Here is a 21,295-nt window from a genome sequence, read left to right as displayed (position 1 = left end):
ATACAAAATTACATACAAGAGGAAGTGAGGGGAAAGGAGGAAAAATATAAGGGGGAGAAATGAATTACAGTAGAGGGGGTAGAGAGAGAAGAGGGGAGGGGAGGGGGGAGGGGGGATAGTAGAGGATAGGAAAGGCAGCAGAATACAACAGACACCAGAATGGCAATATGTAAATCAATGGTTGTGCAACTGATGTGATTCTGCAATCTGTATATGGGGTAAAAATGGGAGCTCATATCCCACTTGAATCAAAGTGTGAAATATGATATATCAAGAACTATGTAATGTTTTGAACAACCTACAATAAAAATTAATTTAAAAAAAAAATCATAGGTGCCAGAGGGCAAGAAAGAAGAGGTAGATATGGTGACAGATTAATTGTGAAGAAAAATAATAGCCATGGAAGAAATGCAACAATGATGTTAATAAAAATTTCATTAATTGTACATTACAATATGGGCTCAAGTAAGCAGAGATTTTGTCTGTATTTTTGACTGGTGGGTCTTAGTTCCTAAAAGTACCATTGTACATTGAGAGATTTGTTTGACACATAGTAGGTATTTCCTGGATGATTAAATAATGTGTCATATGGCTTAAATATATTTTAATACCTGTATCTCTACTGCAAGGTTATTATTCTTATTTTGTATTTTAATTTAAAATTAAGGCATTAGATTAAGGGTCATGCTAAAACTATAAAATAGACATTATTAAACCACAAGGTTTCCTAATTCTAAATGTAGTATTTCTTCTGCAGCATGAGGCAATTTACCAGGAATGATACATTTAATTAGAGGACAGATTTCTAGGCCTTATTCTGTTAACAAGTCATCTAACCTTGGATAAGTTAACTAGTTTCTCCATGAAACCACTCCATTTAAGAAAATGGAACTACTTAAAAACACAGAAATTAATAATAATATAAAGAATATTTAGCCAGATACAGTGGCGCACTCCCATAAACCCAGTGGCTTGGGAGATTGAGGCAGGAGAATCACAATTTCAAAGCCAAAGTGAAGAAATTATAACTAAATATAATTATAAATTGCTTTTGCAATTTAACAAGGCCCTATGCAACTTAGCAAAAGCCTGTCTCAAAATAAGAAATAAAAAGGGCTGTGGGTGTGGCTCAGTGGTTAAGCGCCCCTGGATTCAATCCCTGGTACAAAAAAAAAAAAAAAAAAAAAAATCTGTTCGTCACTGTATTGATTACAAAGATCACATGAATTCATGCAAAAAATATGTGGTATACAAATAAAAAACGTTGAGATCAACAAGAAGAATAATCTAGTACTTTAAATGATGCTAGTGAAATAAATAGAAATACATGCAAGGGAAGTTGCTTTTTTTTCTTTTTTTTTTTTTTTTTTGTTTATTTTCCTTGAAAGGGGGTTTTTACAAATATTGCATTTTAGTGTCCATGGAATACTCAGTATAAATAATGTTTTATAAAATTAAAAATATAAGAATAAGGCTCATACTTAAGGACATGTGTTTGAAAGTAATCCACATAATGATGGTATTTAAACTCATCAGAGATGAAATTTTTAAAAGAAAATGGCATAGTGTTAAGAAAGACAGAGGGCTTGAGAATACTTATGATGATCCACAAAGGACTGGAAACAGAGATAGACAAAGAGGTACCAAAAGGGGTAGAAAGACTTGGCAGTGCAAGGTCACAGATGTCAAAAACTAGGGACTTTCAGTGAGGAAGAGCTGCCTGGTGGCATCTAATATTCAGGAGAATAAGAGGAGCCAAATGCAATGGCAACTGTGGCTATGCATCAGGAATAGTTTTAGTATTTGATTGGGAATCTGCCATATGAAAAGAAGAATAAGACATACACATCATTATTTTGCTAAATCTTCAGAAAGACCTAAGAATATTTGTAAACAGAGAAAGGAGTAATGAGGAAAAAGGAAATTGAAAATGTATAAGTGTTAGAGTCTGTAAACAAGTCAGGATGGCGCCTGGCATTTTGCCAGAGAAATGTTAGAGTCTGTAAACAAGTCTGGATGCCGCCTGGCAAAATGCCAGAGGGAGTGGTTTGTGAAGTAACACCAGCAAGCCATTAAATGTGGAGATTCCTTATTGGTTGACTGCTGTATTGAGTTTATGTTAATTAGATAAGCTGTGTGGAATGTATAAATACCTGTCCTGTCCTACAATAAACGGCTCCCACTCCTGCTATATCAATGTACACAAGTTGTTCCTCACCCCCTGGTTATTTTGTTGCAGCCGGACTGTGGCAGTTAGTAGGAGCTAAAACTTACCAAATCAGAGTAAAACCAATCTGGGTGAGCTCAGTGGGTAAGCATCATCCAACTGATTGAGGCCAAGTGAACACAAATGTGGAAGGTGGGAAGTTTTGCGTCTATCTGTTCTTCTTCTACCCTTGGAACTCCTGGTCTCAGGCCTTCAGATTCTGGCAGGAATCTCGACCATCAGCTCTCCAGCTCCCAGGACTTTGAATATTGGCATACTCAGTATTCCCTAAATACCACAGGGGTATAGTTCCCCACTCTCCAGCTTACAGAGGGCAGATTGTGCATATCTCCTATTGGCTCTGTTCCTTTGAAGAACCCTAGCACAATGGGTTATGTTCTCTTAAAAATTCAAGTCTATATTATCAAAGGTTAATATTATACATGTTTGGATTTATAGAGGGCCAATAGATAACCTTTCTGTTTTTCTACCCAAGACATGAACTGAGACAAAGGAATCAGATCATCAAAAATGTCAGCCCTAGCCAGACACGGTGGCACATGCCTGTAATCCCAGTGGATCAGGAGGCTGAGGCAAGAGGATCACTAGTTCAAAGCCACCTCAGCAATGGTGAGGCACTAAGCAACTCAGTGAGAACCTGTCTCTAAATAAAATACAAAATAGGGCTGGGTATGTGACTCAGAGTGCCCTGAGTACGATCCTCGATACCAAAAAAAAAAGTCAGGCTTGCCACTAATGGGGGTTTCCAGAACAAGTCTTCATTTAGGAAAAGTGTACACTTCCAAATAATCAGCCATTGAATTCATATTTTTAAAAACCATTATAACAAACATAGAAATGGCAGGATTCTCTTGAAAGGTTTCTGGGCTGCAGCCACCACTTTTGCCACCTGGCCAAGAGCAAATTATATCTTGTTCTCCCTCTTGGCACCTAGATGTCAGAGGATTGAAGGAGAGATGGGTTAGCCATGTATGTGAACACATCTCCCTCCCCCTACACACCAAGGAGACTTGGGCAAACAAAGGCCAAGATCAAACAGCCATGGAGACCTCTTGGAGAAGAAAAAGAGTTAAAGGGTTCTCCCATAACACTATATATGTCAGGGGAAAATATATTACTTTATAAGCCTGAGGAATGTTGCAAATTCAGCCTCAGAAGGACTGGCATTACAAAGCTAGATATAAAGTGACAGAAATATCCCAGTCTTAAATGGCCTAGATAATTGCCACTTCTTACTTCTGCATTTTGACAACTGGAAGACAATAAAATGAGTCCTACCTGGTTAGTTTCTCTTGTATTATGGTAAAAGCACATTCACAGTTGGGTTCCGGAAAAATGGTTTTATCACATTCATAGCATTAAAATGAGCTCTGGAGAAATGTTTTATAATTCTATGTATAATTCTTTATGTCCTCTTATCCCTCTCTCTGTAAACACAGCCAAGCCTAATCCCCAGAGTTGCAGTTTTTCAAAAAGGTAACCAAGAATGTCATATGAAGTGAATGCCAATATTCACATGCTGTGAATCCAACTTCAAAATTCTTCTCTTTCAACAAGTCTAGGAAATCGTGATGGGTTGCTAGACTATTTTTTTTTTTAATCACTTCCAGAATCCTTTCCAACTTGTCTTCCAAGTATGAAAAAACAACCCATCAAGTTCCAAAACACTCCAAGACTGGAAAATCATCATTGTAATGGACATATTTTAATTCTCTTCCTGTAGGTGACGAACAGTATGATCATGGCAGGTTCTTTGAGTGTTGTTGCTGTGTTTTCTGTAACACAGAGCCTGACAGGAGATATCTCATTAAATCTTCCCTTGCTGCCTCCTGTTTTTATTTTTTCCTCACTTCATTTGCTCAAAAGAGTGTTGTGTAATTGACATTTTCTTTGAGTATGTGCCTTAACATTCTCAATTTTCCTAAGAACTGAACATTAGTATTTGTGAATGTATCAGTTAATTGATCCCCTACTATGTGCAGAGAACTGTGATTTACAGGTGAGTAAAAAATCCAAAATCTGACCACTGCTCTCAAAATGTTTATAGCTAAAGAAATACACAGTGGGTCTACAATATAATTGATAACATAATCTGTGATATCAAAATCTACTTACATACATGCAAAATCAGACTTGTAATATACCATAACCTCCAAATATTTGACACTTCTGAAGCTAGATATTTTATCTTTGCTTTTTTTTTTTTTTTTTTTTGTGGTACTGGGAGTTGAACCCAGGGCCTTGTGTATGTGTTGAACCCAGGGCCTTGTGCATGTGAGGCAAGCACTCTACCAACTGAGCTATATCCCAAGCCTCTGAGGCTAGATATTTTAATTATTCTTAGTTTGTTTGCTCTCTCTCAGATCTTCAAAGCATGATCTTCACTTCTCTTTTACTAAATGACTTGGAATTTTGTGATGTAACAAACCAAAATTAAAGTTGATTTTTAAATTTCTTCTTTAGACATTTATAACTAAATCATTAACTGTATCAAAGTATAATTTCACCAAATATTCATTTCTACTGTTAGATTTTTCTTCTTTATGACTTAAATGATGAACAAAAGATAAACTAAGTCTAAAACTTAAAGGTTTTCTAATATTTTTTATAAATATATTTCCTCTTTGATTTCAACATATGAAACTATTTAAAATATTCACCTTTCACATATGCTGAATAGATAATATCTGATAACTGCAGAATGAATAAAATACAAGAATAGCCTTCAGAACTCAAACTGGAGACTTTTGACAAGACAATAGAGAAGCAAAACCTACCATGCTTTTTTCTTATAAAGAAAACACTTTCTAGTTCAAGAATTGATGTGGCTGATGTAAGAAGTCATATTATTCAAGTAGGAAAGGTTAATGGATTATCAAAGAAAAGTTGATATTTTGTAGAGATAATTCATAAGCATGATAAAATAAAAGCAATTGTATTTATAGGCCTATATTACATAAATAACTACCTCTTTTTGCTAATCTATTAACCTTCTTGTTTGAATAATATTGTATCACAGGATGAAAGAATAAAAAAAAAACCTGAAACATAAAGGAGACATTAATCTTGATATAAATTTTGCTCTGTAAACTTATTGAAGACATAAAGGATTTCACTAACTTGGAAAAGTCTTAAAATAATAATATCACTTATAAGGAAAGAGAAAGATCTACAACAATTTGTTGCTTAGGGAAGTGGAAAACATCAGTTCCTCACTTGGATGAGAAGAACGATGATTAGCTAGGGTATCTAAAAACATGTGGATCCAAAGAGACAATAAAGAAGAAGCAACATCAAACTTGGTTTTTTTTGAAGCATGCTAACAAACTTTCCAAGAGCTTTGAAAACTTTACTTTCTTCCTATCTGATTATATTATGGAAGAGTTGCAAGTAAACTGTCACCAACAGATTTATTTGATATATCTAAGATCATGTAGAAAAGTATATATTCTAGGATTAAAGGTATAAATATTGAGATTGATTAATTCAATATTTTGATGACTTGAATTGATTTTTAAAATGTTTTTCTTTCAAGAGTGCTTAACTATAGAGTTTTAGCATACCTGGATTTTAAAAGAAAAGAAATAACCACGGAATTTGAATGATGATTTATCCAAAAGAAGTTTTCACCTGTGTTTCCAATATTAAAATTGGATGCTATGTAGAGAGATTATTGATATAAATAGGAAACTACTTTAATGATTTTTTTCTAAAAGGTATTCTGTTACTTTAATGATGCTTGACCAATAAGAGAGGAAAGCATACCAAGAAAAAATTATATCAATTAAACTGATCAATTAATAGCACAACTTTCTGATGATCAAGACAATTTAACACAGGATAAGTGAAAAGTTACAAATATGATAAGGCATTACTTGTAGGAGAATTTTACATTGCTATTCTAAATCGAATTTTATTTATATATTTCAGTGGACAAAGTTCTACAATGCCTCCAGGCAAGTGTACAATTTTACCAGTAAAGTGCTTATTACATTTCTGAAGATGTCAAGTAGTATTTCTGCTAGACGACTCCTGCTTCTATATTTCATAGTACTTTCAAAGAAAATTAAACAACTTTTGTTGTTGTTGCTGCTGCTGCTCCTGTTATTTATAACCTACCTTGAAATAAGGAGGGCCATCATTTCTCACTGATTTAAGTAATTTAAACTATATTATATCTTGAACATTTCCTCCAAAGTTGCTTCTTTCAGAGACATAAGTATTCCTGTTATCTCTTTCCAGTTAGTCAATATTTCCCTCAATTCACCCAAACTTTCTCAGCATAGGTGACCCAAATTGAAACCATACCCTTAAAATCATAGTCTTAGTAAGCTTTCTCATCACTGTGACCAAAGACCTGACAAGAACAACATAGAAAAGGAACAGTTTATTTTAGCTAATGACTTCAGAAGTTAAGTCCATGGTTGGCCAACTCTGTCACTCTGGGCCAGAGAGGAAGCAGAGCACCATAATAGAAAAGTGTGAAGGAGGAAAGCTGCTAAGAACATGGAAACAGGGAAGCAGAGAGAGAGCTGTGCTCACCAGGACCGCAAAGACATGCCCCCCAGGGACCCATCTCCTCCATGCATACCCTACCCGCCTATAGTTACCATCCAGTTAGTTACTATTAGGGGATTGATGCACTGATTAGGTTAAACCTCCAATATCCCACTCATTTCAACCCTGAACCTTTTTGCCCTCTCTCACAAATGAGCTATTAGGGGACACTTCATATCTAAACTATAAAACATACAGAGAATGGTCTAAACCTGTAGGTTTTATCATATTCAATTTATATATAAGCATAAGATGCATTTACCGACCTCTGAAATTGAAAGCTTATTTTTAATTTGTATCAACCATTATTCATCAAGACTCCGAGTCACTATTGCTTTCCAAGTTTCTTTCTCCTATCAAATTACTAGGATTTTATCATATTTTCCAGATGGATTCATTTGCATTTTTAAGAAATAAATCTCACAGTGTAATTTATTGCTTATATTTTGTAATCTAAAGATGTTCATACAGCTTGAACTCATCTTTGCATGTGTGGATTCATAATTTGTTTTAAACACAACTGCCGATAAATTTTATAATGCTGTTGAGTAGCTTATATAAATGTTAAAACTACACAACTTCAACATCTAGAATGAGTTTACATAATTGATGCTTTGCAATCTCACTTTATGTTTGACCAAAATTAAAGGTCTTGAAAAGCCATATCAAGTTAATTTTAATTGAAACTACCAGTATGTTTCCTAGGTCCTGATAAAAGAACATAGAAGGGGTGCTGGTGATTTTAAAAACTAACACCAAATATTTCAAGATAATATTTATATTGGCACTTTCCTCAGAAAATTAGAGGGGAAATTCCCTTCATTACTTTGTCTTCTTCTTTCTGGTGGTACAGAGGCTCCGCTCTCAAGACCAACAGATTAATGCCATTAGTGTTTATGTTGTAGAGTACTACCACTAACTCTGCAACCACAACTTACTTTTTAGTGGATTTATTTATTATTTATTAAGCACTGACTGAATGCTATGTATAACATCTTTAATGAATTTTAAAAAGAACATAATTTATGATCTTAAGTAGTCAATTTTCTAAAGGAAAAAAGCTGACTTCTAAACCAGAAAATTCCAATACTAAATACATGCAAAATACATAGAACTTAACTCCATCTGAAACTGGTCCTGAACTCCAAACAGTTGGTGTATGAACAATCCATTGGGAACATAGTAAGTCAGGAATCAGGTATTAATTAGCTCTCTAAACTAACCACAGTGTTACATATGACAAATAATTATGCAACCTAAAATGAAGAATATGGATACCTCAAAATTATTAAACAAAGACTAATAACAAACACTTGCTAGGTCTACTTATGACCCCTCACAGGGAATTTGGATTTAAATATGAAAAATTAAACTTTAAAATATTCAGTTCCTTTTGATTACAAAATAGAGAAAAGAACAGTAGAAGAAATAGTTTTAACCAAAAAGTTAACAGTTAAAGATCAATGTTTTATCCCTGCAGTTGGCTAATTTTGACTTCCCAGTTTCTCAAAGACCTTTATTCTGCACACTCTCATGGTTATTTTTCATCATTCTCACCTCATATGCATTCTCAGCCCTGACTAAGGATGTGAACTGTCATTATTTTTAAGCATTTTAGTGAAAAGATTGTAGCTTCCCTGAGGCATCATGCTGTATCAACAGTTCAATAAATCTGCCAAATGTTTTACTTACTTTGAAGGGAAAACAAGTTTAGAAAATATTAAGCACTTAATATTTTTGGACTTATATGAAGTGACTCTCCAGTAGGAATAAATGTCAAAAGCAGAGTTTTTCTCACAATATCAAGTTCAGCCAGGTACGGTGTTTGTTGTAGGCCAAATGAATGCAAAGATATATGCCATTAATCCTCAGATTACATTTTATTTCTATTTTATCATAAGTGATTTTTCTCTAATTTGTTGGCAAAATACAATGGAAGTGAAACTGTCTGAAAAGTAGATACAGAAACAGAAGAAGCACAAAATGATACAGGTCTGTACAGATATACTGTTTAAGAGGCAGAGTTACTGAAGTCCTCTACTGATTTATTTAGAAATATAAATTTAATAGTTTTAAAACAATATATATATATATATATATATAAAAAACAAGGTTATTCAGTTTCCTGAATGGAAATCACATGTGAGAAATGAACTTCTAAAGATATACTAAACTATTAATTCAGTAGCATATTTCTTTCCAAAATTCCTCTCACAACTTACTTTAAGTATACTGAGTTCAATTTAACTGAAGATCTGAGTTAAATTCCAAAGTGAGAACATGTGTTAGCTTTGTGTCACTGTGACCAAAATACCTGACCAGTGCAACTTAGTTTATTTGACTCATAACTTTAGAGGTCTCAGTCCATTGTTCTGGGCCTGAGGTCAGGCAGAACATCATGACAGAAGGGTGTATCACAGGAAAGTTGTTCATCTCATGGCAGCCTGGAAACAGAAAGAGAGAGAAAAGGGGATCTGGGAGAAGATATATTCTCTAGGGTATGTCCCAGTGATCTGTTTCCTCCACCAGGTCCCACTTTTCTGTAGTCCATGCAGCTATATGGATTAATCCAGAGCTGGGATTAGAGCCATTATGATCCAATCATTGCCTAGAAGACCAATCTTTCAACCTTGCTGCTCTGGGGATCATGCTTCTAACACATGAGCCTTTTGGGAGAATAGTCTAGATCTGAACCATAACAGAGCAGATGCCATTGCCGTAGGCCACTAGGAAAAACACAATCACATTGAAAAATTATCCCTAGGATTCACCAAAATGTCTGTGATATACATATCCTTACTTATAAATAATTCAGAAAGAAATTCAAAAGTAGATAATTATTAACATTCAGGAATAATATTTTCAGTCATAATCTATACATTTAAAGCTACATTTTAAAATAAATGCATTATATCATATTTTGCATCTATGGAAGTTTTAAAGGAAAATAGCTTATAATTTACTTATCATGTTCTCCTTTCTAAAAATGTTAATATAATTCATTTCACAAAACCATTCTGTGACTTCATAAACTGTATTGATTATATTCTTATTCCTTCCAGAGAGATAAAACAGTGAAGAACTATAGAAAAGTTGGGAAAAAAATTGGAAAAAGTAGCCGGTGTTACTTTTCTCCAAGAGATATCATCCAGTTCAGAAGAGGCAGGTGAGAGACTGAGGAGCTCAGCAGAACCTTCATTTGATTCTTAGTTGAGATTTCAGCAGACTTCAGTGCTAGGTGGACAAAACACTGGAGTTTAGTCAATGATTTTAATGTGAACAATGAACACCAATAGGTACACACACACAAACACACACTTTTAGGCACACAATAGTGAGATCACTGAAAAGCAAAAACTAAAATTTTCAAAACAGCCACAGGGGGAAATAAAAGAAATACTATCTGCAATAGATATTCAACTAAACTTAGAGCTGAGTTTTCAATGAATACAGTGGAAGCTAGAACATAATGAAATGTTAAATTCAAGGTGCTAAAAGAAAATAAATGCAAAACTTAATTCTATACCAAGAAAAACAGCTTTTAAAAATTAAAACTAAAAATTGACATAGTTAGACAAAGAAATCCTGACAGTTTATTATCTATTAAAAGAAAAATACAGCCAATTCTTCAAAAAAATTAAAATACACTCGAGGAAGAGGTGAAGGCTCTTTTTATATTAGGCATTGATAAATCAAAGAGTTTTTTGTATTGGAGCAACCACAATAACAGTTGTAAAGTAGCACAATAACACTAAGCTAATTAAAATGGGGGAGTAAAATAGAATAAGAAAAGACATACCTAAAATAAAATTTTCTCAAAAGTTGAAAATAAAAAATTGGGTAAAAGATACAGATTTGTTAAGCAGCACATGCTGGACACTAACAATAATGAAAAGAATTGGTAAAATGCATTACAATAAAAGTAAGAATATCTTTTCATTAAAAAAAATTATGAGAAAAAAAGGCAAATCCCAGAGTAGTGAAAGTTATTTGTGAAACCTATCACTGATAAAAGGATCATTTTTGTGACATTAAATAAGACTTAGAAACCAATGGGGAGTCTTATTAAGGAAGTTGGGGCCCAATCCCCATGATGGAAATTATGGCCTACTTTTTCTTCTAATAGATGCAGGGTTCTCTGGTGTTATTTCTAGGTCCATGATCCATTTTGAGTTGAGTTTTGTGCATCGTGAGAGATAGGGGTTTAATTTCATTTGGTTGCATATGGATTTCCAGGTTTCCCAGCACCATTTGTTGAAGAGACTATCTTTTCTCCAATGCATATTTTTGGTGCCTTTGTATAATATAAGATAACTGTAATTATGTGGGTTAGTTTCTGTGTCCTCTATTCTGTACCACTGATCTACCAGTCTGTTTTGGTGCCAATATCAGGCTGTTTACTATTGCTCTATAGTATAGTTTAAGGTCTGGAATAGTGATGCCACCTGATTCACTCTTCCTGCTAAAGATTGCCTTAGCTATTCTGGGTCTCTTATTTTTCCATATAAATTTTATGACTGCTTTTTCTATTTCTATGAGGAATGTCATTGGTATTTTGATCTGAATTGCATTAAATCTATATAGTGCTTTTGGTAGTATGGTCATTTTTATAATATTAATTCTGCCTATCCAAGAGCAAGGTAGATCTTTCCATCTTCTAAGATCTTCTTTGATTTCTTTCTGTAGGGTTCTATAAGTTTCATTACATAGAACTTTACCTCTTTTGTTGATTCCTAAGTATTTTATTTTTTAGAGGCTATTGCAAATGAAGTAGTTTTCCACATTTTCCTTTCTGAGGATTTGTCACTGATATACAGAAATACATTAAAATCAAGAATCAATAAATGAGATGGACTCACCCTAACAAGTTTCTTCTCAGCAAAAGAAACAATCTGTGAGGTGAATAAAGAGCTTACATCTTGGGAGCAAATATTTACCCCTCACACATCATATAGAGACTAATCTCTAGGGTATATAAAGAACTCAAAAAGCTAAATACCAAAAAACAAATAACCCAATCAGTAAATGGGCCAAAGACCTGAACAGACACTTCTCAGAAAAGGATATACAATCAATCAACAAATATATGAAACTGTTCATCATCCCTAACAATTAGAGAAATGCAGATCAAAACTACTCTAAGATTTCATCTCCCTCCTTTCAGAATGGCAGCTATTATGAATACAAACAACAATAAATGTTGACGAGGATGTGGGGGGAAAGGTACACTCATACACTGCTGGTGAGACTGCAAATTGGTGCAGCCAATATGGAAAGCAGTATGGAGATTCCTTGGAAATCTGGGAATGGAACCACCATTTGACCCAGCTATCCCTCTCCTTGGTCTATACCCAAAGGACTTAAAAACAGCATACTACAGGGTCACAGCCACATCAATTATTATAGCAGCACAATTCACAATAGCTAAACTGTGGAACCAACCTAGATGCCCTTCAATAGATGAATGGATATAAAAAAAATGTGGCATATATACACAATGGAATATTACTCAGGAATCCAAGAGAATAAACTCATGGCATTTGCAGGTAAATGGATGGAGTTAGAGAAGATAATGCTAAGTGAAGTAAGCCAATCCCAAAAACCCAAATGCCAAACGTTTTCTCTGATATAAGGAGGCCAATTCATAGTGGGATAGGGAAGGGAAGCATGGGAGGAATAGATGAACTCTAGATAGGGCAGAGGGTTGGGAGTGGAAAGGAGCGGGCATCGGGTTAGAAATGATGGTGGAAGGTGATGGACATTATTATCCAAAGGACATGTATGAAGATAGAAATTGGTGTGAATATACTTTGTATACAACCAGAGATATGAAAATTGTGCCCTATATGTGTAACAAAACTTTTAATGCATTCCACTGTCATATATAAATTTTAAAAAATTAATTAAAAAATAAAAAATAGAAAAAAATCACATAATTTAAAAAAAGAGGACTAGTTAAAAAAAAGAAAGGAAGGAAGAAACCAATGGGGAAATGGGCAAGATAATTCAAGAGACACAGCACAAAATACAATATTCACTTACCTATTAGACACAGGAAAACATGTTTGTGATTTATTGTCTATTGTCAACTCAGCATCCTTTGCTCCTCTTTTCACTTCTTTTCTGCACCACAAAAGAAGCAACCAAGGACTATTTTCTGGAATCCCTGTGTCCTCTGTTTCTTGCTTAGAGTTTAGTAATCAAAGACAACTGGCATTGGAATTGAAAAGTGCAAGAGAAAGCCAGTGGAACAGGAAAGTGGGATGATAAGATAGGGAAAATCTGACCATTACAAATGTATTGCTTTTTTTCCATATTTTTATTTGTTCTTTTTAGATATATATAACAGTACAGTGTGTTTTGACATATTACACATACATAACTTATTCTAATTAGAATCCCATTCTTGTGGTTGTACATAATGTGGAGTTATACTGATAGTGTATTCATATATGGGCATAGGAAAATTATGTCTGATTAATTCTACTATCTTTCCTAATCCCATCCCCTTCCCTTTCTTTCATTCTCCTTTGTCTATGAACTTCTATTCTTCCTTTGTCTAATCCTATGAACTTCTATTCTTACACTTACCCCTTATTGTGTTTTAGCATTCACATATCAGAGAGAACATTTGGCCTTTGATTTTTGGAGACTGGCTTATTCCACTTAGCATGATATTCTCCAAGTTCCATCCATTTACCAGCAAATGCCAAATTTTATTCTTCTTTATGAATGATACACACAAACACGCACATACACACAAATTTATTTTCTTTATCCATTCATCTGTTGAATGGCATCTAGGATGATTCCATAGCTTTGCTATTGTGAATTGAGTTGCTGTAAATATTGATGTGGCTGTGCCACTGTAGTACACTGATTTTAAGCCCTTTGGGTATATAATATGAGTGGGATAACTAGGTCAAATGGTGGTTCCATTCCAAGTTTTCTGAGGATTCACCATTCTGCTTTCCAGAGTGGTGGCAATTTACAGTTTCACCAATAATATATGAGTGTACTTTTCCCCCTACATCCTTGCCAACATTTATAGTTACTTGTATTCTTTTTTCTTTTTTTTCTTTTCTATTTCTTATTTTTTTTTATTCTTTTTTATTATTAGTTGTTCAAAACATTACAAAGCTCTTGACATATCATATTTCATACATTTGAATCAAGCAGATTATGAACTCCCATTTTCTGACTGGAATGAGATGGAGTCTAGGTTTGGTTTTAATTTTTATTTCTTTAATTGCTAGAGAGGTTGAAAGTTTTTTCATTTATTTGTTGACCATTTGTATTTCTTGTTCTGTGAAGTGTCAGTTCAGTTCTTTTGCCCATTTATTGATTGGATTATTTGTTTTTTGGTGTTAGATTTTTTGAGTTCTTTGTATATCGTAGAGATTAATGCAGCTACTCATGAGAAGACTTGATAGAGTTATCACAGTAAAGTAGCCCTACAATGGGACAACCCAGGGGACAAGATGATGCTATGCATTTGCTGCATCTGAATATTGAAAGCACCTCTGACCAATGTAACCACTGAGACAAATGTGATTTTTGGTTCCATTTTCTTTTTAACAAGGAAAACATGCATGCTCCAGTAGTCAATGTCACAATTTCCACATCTCCAGGGGTAAGATGATCAATTTCTCAGGTTACAGGGATGAATGTGGGTAAAAATAGGAATGGTGAAGAGCCAGCAGCAGCAGTTTAATTTATTCTTCTCTTGGGTCGGTTGGATCCCTGCTGCCTACAGAGATAACTGACTACAGAATGAACTCTACTTGGCAGTTTTACTAAAAATGCTCTTTACCTTCTGGCTCCAAAATGCTTCTGGGCCTTATCTCTATGCCACTTCCTCCACTATTACCTCCTTTTTGTTTTGATATGGGCCTCTGCAGTTGCATCCTAATCTGTATCCCCGCTTCAAATCTTGCTCTTTTCATAGTAAGTACACAAAACAAGGGTTACCCTTTGAAAGCATAAACCTTAGAAGAAGACAGCCTTATTCAAAGCCTTATAAAAATTCCCAGGATTCTTGAGACAGAACTCAGAACCTCTTCCAAGCACTACAAGCACTACAGTCTCCGAAAGCACTACATTATTTATCTCTTGGATTCATCTCTGACATCATCCCTCACACATATCCTCTAACCATTGTTGGACAACACCAAGCACACTCCTACCTCAAGATCTGTGCACTTGCTGCCCCTCTGCATCAATTGCTCTTATATCAACTATCCCTTTAGTTTTCTCCCTCATTTATCTTCGTAGATATTTTTCTTATTCCGCCTCTCTAAAAAAAACATCCCTCATCAAATCTGCACCCCACTTTAATTTAGCCTTTGCACTTATCACTCTCCAGTATTATATAATCTATTTAGCATGTTAATATAGCCTTTCCTTCCTTTATAGGTTGTTGCCAAGAATCATTGCTACTGTGGTTTACTACCACATATCATGAACCCAGAATAGTGCATAGCAAAAAGGAGGCACTCAATAAATTTTAAGTGAATGCATGAATAATAAATAATAAATACATGAATGAAGCTTATGACTCACCTACTTAAAATGCCAATTGTCTTTAGACAAAGGTATCCTAAGTACCACACAAGGATATTTCAACTACTCTTTAATATCCCCAATTAATGTCTTTGCAAAATCAATGCCTTCTAACTGAAAACTATGGGCTATTCTGGATTGGTTGTTATTTCTTAAGATTTTTCAAGATGTCATGTCTATACCTTTCATTAGAATTACTCCACTCCTTAGAAACCCTCTTTGATACTTAATAAAATTCTTCTCATCCATCAAGATTTATCTCAATTATCATCTTCTCTGTAATGTCCCCCTAGCAAAACTTTATCTTCAGTCACTAACAAATATGATTTGAGTTGCATAATACCTGGATGTACAAAAATATCTCATTAATTTCTTTTTAATTATATTTAATTTAGTTTAAGTCCACCTTTAGCCAGGGTAGTTGGACTTTAATTCTCAATCATTACTGGGGTTTTCTCAAGATCGTAAATAAAAATCTTGGAAACTTAAAGTTCAGGTCATTTGTGAAAGTGCTTTGTAGACTTCAGACTGTGCTCATCTCTGCCACCATGCTCTTCTTCTAAGCCTGCTTTTTCCTGAAAGGGCTTTGATGCTGAACTCAGGCCCACACTTGCTTTTCTGGACTAGGTAATCTTCCATATCTCCAACTTGGAGAGAAATTCCCTGGCTAATAACCTGAATGTAAGTGGGACCTAGTTGTCTACAATGGGTAGATTATCAACCCTAGAAACCCATCACACTCTTGTTTTCTATCACTTATCACTATCCAAAATTATAAGAATATTATCCTTATGTTAGTCTTAGTAATTTTTCAGATATTTCATTTTTATTCGAGTTTAACCCTAAAACTAATACCTACTTCTGTCCTTTCCTCTATCTGAATCAACCAAATACATTCCTATGAATTAGCCAAGTCAAAGCCAATGGGAGGAATAACCAGAAAAGGGCCAGGATAACTTCTTAAGATGTGAGAACAAGGTAAAAGAGTGGGAACAAAATGCAAATTCAAAAAATTATCCATGCTACCCAGTAAAAAATAAAAGTGACATAAGAAACAATAGATCAATTGCTTCTAGCTCTTCAAGTAGAGAAAGGAATGCTACTTTGAAAAAAATGTTATTATTACAATATCATTTTACTTTAGGACAAAAATAAGGCAAATGGGAAGAACCATTCTTATTTACTGCTGCCCTTTCCTGTAACTTTGGCACGATTTCAGAATCATGAGAGCTCAATGGGGGATGGGTAAGAAAATCTGTACAAGAGACAAAGGGACTTACTGAGAGGGAAGTACCAGAGACTTTAGTCATTTCTCCAGAAAATTCACACTCATGAACATTTTAATTGGATGAACCTGACCAATTTCTGCTGCCAGGTTAGCATTCAAATTTCTCATGGGACAATCACAATGGAAAAAAAGAGCCCTAATGATTAGGGCTCAGCAAAATAGCCAAGCAATTCTCATAAGAAGTACAGTTCCAAAAGCACATCGAGTATCTGTTCAGTTGGGAAATAGTGGATGAGCTTGAGGATGAACGAAGTGATCTTGTCTTGAATTTCAACCATGAGAACATTGTTGAAGGCTTCACCACACATCACCAGGTTTATCATGCCTAATGAAAGGGAAGACAGTAAAACACAGGGTCCCTGAATGCCAGGATAAGGAACAATGAGAGCAACCCTAGGCCAGAAAGTCCAGATACACATTATCTTGAAGGACACTGACTCTCTCCTATGCCAAAACACTAGGGCTATTTAGTTTTATCTGTAGAAAGCCTCTTTTTTGCAAGTACACCAGGACAGTTGCTCCTTGGGATGCTGGTGAGACAAGCAGACCAAGCAAGATAATACTGATGATGTCACTGCTTCTACAGACTAACTCATAAAACCCCATCTCTCAGTGGTGATTAGCATAGAACTGAGGACAAGGTGGAAAGCATACATGTCACTAGTCCAGTCAGCCACCACTGGACAAAATGCCATGAAGGTGAGGAGGTGCTTTTTGGAAAAGCACCTTAAGGGTTGCTATTTTTAGTTTATCACACTGAACTCTTCTTGGAACAGTCATAGATCCATTGTAAGAGTTCCCCAATTGATCACATGGCTCACATGCTTTCTCTGGGCTTTAGTTTTTCTTTACTTTGCCTGTAACCTACACCACTGCCCTAGCACAACTGGATTATGGACATGATACCTAAAGATAGACAAATATTCATCATCCTCTGAAGGAACAATTTTTACCCATGACATAATGCTTTAGCAACAAGAAAGAGTAATCAAACTTAATAACTCAGACATACCCTTTTGTCCTACATAAACTTCAGGATGTTTAAAAAAATCAAAAAGAATAAAGGTACATGAGGACTTGCATAATTAATTGTAAAAATTACAGGCATGTAACCATGTTTGCTCTTCAACATAGTAAAGCAGATGACAGGCATATTTGCATGTCCAAGTACACTGAACCCCTTTTGAACCTAGATTGCATCTTATTTTTCTTTGCAATCCCAGTATGAAGAATAGCATTAAATAACTTTTGTTGAAATAATAGTTTAATATTTTCATAAGAATATCCTAAGGGAGATGGAATATTAACATAACCTTGGGTTATTTGTTATTTGATGCTCTATCATTCACTGTTGAGGGTTTTTAAAACCTAATCATCCCAGTAACTGGATCCTAGATGCACTATTAATTTTACTTTTCTCCTGTTTCTTACACTTTGCTTCTTTGAATTCTAAAAAACCTCAATACGACTCAGGAAAAGACAATAAATTGTACATCTAGTGTGAGGATTTTTAGTTCATCATTTTAGTATATCACATTTTATTGTCTGAGTTTCACTAAAATATTCAATGAGAACTAATGGAGTTTTCTCCTAAATGTTCAGAAAAAAAGGTATCCTATGTTTTACCTAAATAATGTTGATAATTAAAGAAGGAAAACATAGCTTGTCATAGAAGAGTTCTCTGAATTGGTTCCCAGTTCTGTTCTCCTCTGGCATGAGTTAAAGCAGATTTGGGAGAAACCAAATCCCCAGAGACATTGCTCATCCATGGGCTACTGGAGGCACTCATTTGTGTTCTGCTTTGATTTTGAGGGATTGTTTATGAGCAGCCTACTCAGAGCAAAGAATCAGTCTTCTCTCACTGCCTCAGATGCATTGATCTTTGGGGAGAAAGTGACACAATTGTGAACACAAGGTAAGCAGGCTCTAAAGTGGAAATACATCACTCCCATGAAACACAGAGAAACACAGAAGCTCCATGTGGGATCTCTATAAATCACAAAGGAAATTCTTTACAAGCCTCTTCCTACCTGTCAATATCCATCACCCAAAGAACCAGGAAAGCCTTAGGCAAGCAACAATTACTTCAGACTCAGCAGGCTGGCAGGTTCACTGACACCCACCACTGGAACTGATCCCATCTGAATATTATGAATGTCTTCCTTCCAAGTTACCTGATATAACTGTCTTGTCTCTCCCCATCTCTCTGCTTAGATACAGAATGAAAAATGGTCTAAATGCTAAGCTACTTTTCGGAAAGAATAAGTCTGTTTTAAGATCCTCTAAAAGGAAGGACTGGCCTGAGGTCCAATGGTTTAGCCTGACTTACAATTTCACAAATAGTGAGAATGTGAACCTAGAATCAGTAAACTCACCTGCTCTACCTGAGATAAAAAAAATGTCAGAAGTTTTTCTTCAGGTCTCACAATTTCTGTTTCCAGTGAATCTGTTGACTTTCACCAAACCCCTTTTAGCCCAATAATTTGGGAGACATTTGGATGTACCTTATTATCTAGTATGGCTTTCAAAGAAATAGAGCCTTAAAATTTGATTTTTGTCTCCTGATAAACAAACATGTTTGCTGCTTTCATGTTTTCTGAAGGAATCTCCTGCATTTTAGTACTTTGACTTACACGTAATTTCCTCTTCTGAAACTACCTCATTTACAATTGATGTTAAAGAAGAAACTTACATTTTACTACAGCACAAGCACCACATATAGGCTTTTATAGGAGGGAAACACAATTATCTCTCTACTTTGAGAATCATGTTCATACCCTTGCCTTTTCCCATCCATTAAAAAAAAATGAGGCTTCCATCTACAGATTCCACCCTCTTCAGAGTGTCTACTTGATTGATTGCTATTTCACTTTATCAAGGACATAGACACTGACTCAGAGACCTATTCCCCCTGCTATAATTCTAGGGGATATTAATGTCCTATGCCCATAATTTATTTAATGTCTTAGTAGTTCCTTGGTCTCCTACACTCCAGTGACATTCTTCACAGTCCATCTGAGTCATTCCCTCAAAAGGTCTCAGAACCTGGACATTTTTCCTTATCTCACTCACTTATCTCTTAAATTTGAAACTGAACATTTTGCCTTCCAACCATAAATTGGCAAGAGCTAAGGCAAACAGGGAAGTGGAATATTTAGTCTACCTTGGAGAATACAGGAATAGGTAGTCTGCAAGAAATGGTCTCTGAAATTAGTATTTAAGGAAGAGTAGGTAAAGCCTGGTCTGTCAGATGAAAGAGATAAAACAGGATGTGAGATGACAGTAAGGAAGAGGGAATTCTAGTCAATGCAGACCCCATGAATAATAGGAAGGAGGTGAGAAAGAAAATGGCTGTGGATTAACTATAAGATGGGAAATATAGGATGGCTGGGAATGACAAGAAATGAATCAAATGAGAGAGTAGGTATCTTATCTGTCTAAACAATATTAATCTTATTTTTGAGTAGCACTGAGTAGAAAACCTGTTTCTGTTCTTGGGATGTATTTCAGTCAACAAATACATAGGTTTTCCACAAGAAGTAATTCTTCACTTCTCTGCAGATATCAACTGAGTGTCCTACAATTTGGTTCAATTCTGTCACTACCCATAGTTAGTGTGGTCTCCACAGGTTCAGTCCCACAAAACTGCCTCCAGTTCAAACATCAATGACAAGTAGTTGGCCCTCAGGTTTCCCACAAAATTCTGTTAATTTGAATAATATCAGGTGTTCCCACAACCCTATTCTCAGGTTTGGTAATTTATTATATGGCTCATGGAATTCGGAAAAATATTTTACTTGCTATTGTCAGCCTATTATAAAGGATACTATAAAAGATAGAAATGAATAGCCAGGAAAAGAGGTACTTAGGGTGCGGTCTGAAAGGGTCCTAACTGCAGGAGTTTCTGTTCCCATAGAATTGGAGTATGATTGAGTTCATCAACTCAAAGCTCTCTGAGCCCTGTTTAGAGGTTTAGAGGTTTATGCCCCATTATGTAGGCAGAGTTATCAAATCATTGGCCATTGTCGATTGAACTCATCTCTACCTGTTCCCTGGAGGCCCTCAGTTGGAGCTGAAAGTTCACACTTTTAATCACATGACTGGTTCCACTGGCAACCAGCCTCATCTTGAAGCTATTTAGGGTGTCTCTCACCCCATACAAGGGTCATTTAATCACACAAACTTGGGTAAGGAAGGTTGAAGGGGGCTTTTTACAAATAACAAAAGATGCTCCTCTTATCTCTGTAACTTACAAAATTATAAGAGCTTCAAAAACCCTATGCAAGGAACCAAAGACAGAGGTCAAATACATATTTCTTATGTTACAGGTATTAAGCAGACAAACAAAGTGATCGGATATTCTGGATAGGCAGTTTGCATGAGAGTATTTGTATTTTTCCTTCAGTTCTAAAAAATTTGGAGACTTGCCATCTTTAAAAATTTTATCCTCCCCAGTTTCTTTATTTTCTATTTTGTAGTTTTCTACTAGACATGTCTTAGAATTTTTTCTTCTGTAACTCTTAATTTTTTTTAACATTTTTCCATCTGCATCATATTTTTTCTGCTAACCTTGATTGACAACTTTAAATATATCTTTAAACTCACTATTTTTCCTTGTATCCAATCAGTTATTTAACCCATCTGTTAAATTCTAATTTCTC

The sequence above is a fragment of the Callospermophilus lateralis genome, chromosome 6 (assembly GCF_048772815.1).
Source record: "Callospermophilus lateralis isolate mCalLat2 chromosome 6, mCalLat2.hap1, whole genome shotgun sequence".
In the NCBI taxonomy this organism is placed as follows: domain Eukaryota; kingdom Metazoa; phylum Chordata; class Mammalia; order Rodentia; family Sciuridae; genus Callospermophilus; species Callospermophilus lateralis.
The sequence above is the reverse complement of the archived record's forward strand: the minus strand, read 5'-3'. Positions refer to the sequence as shown.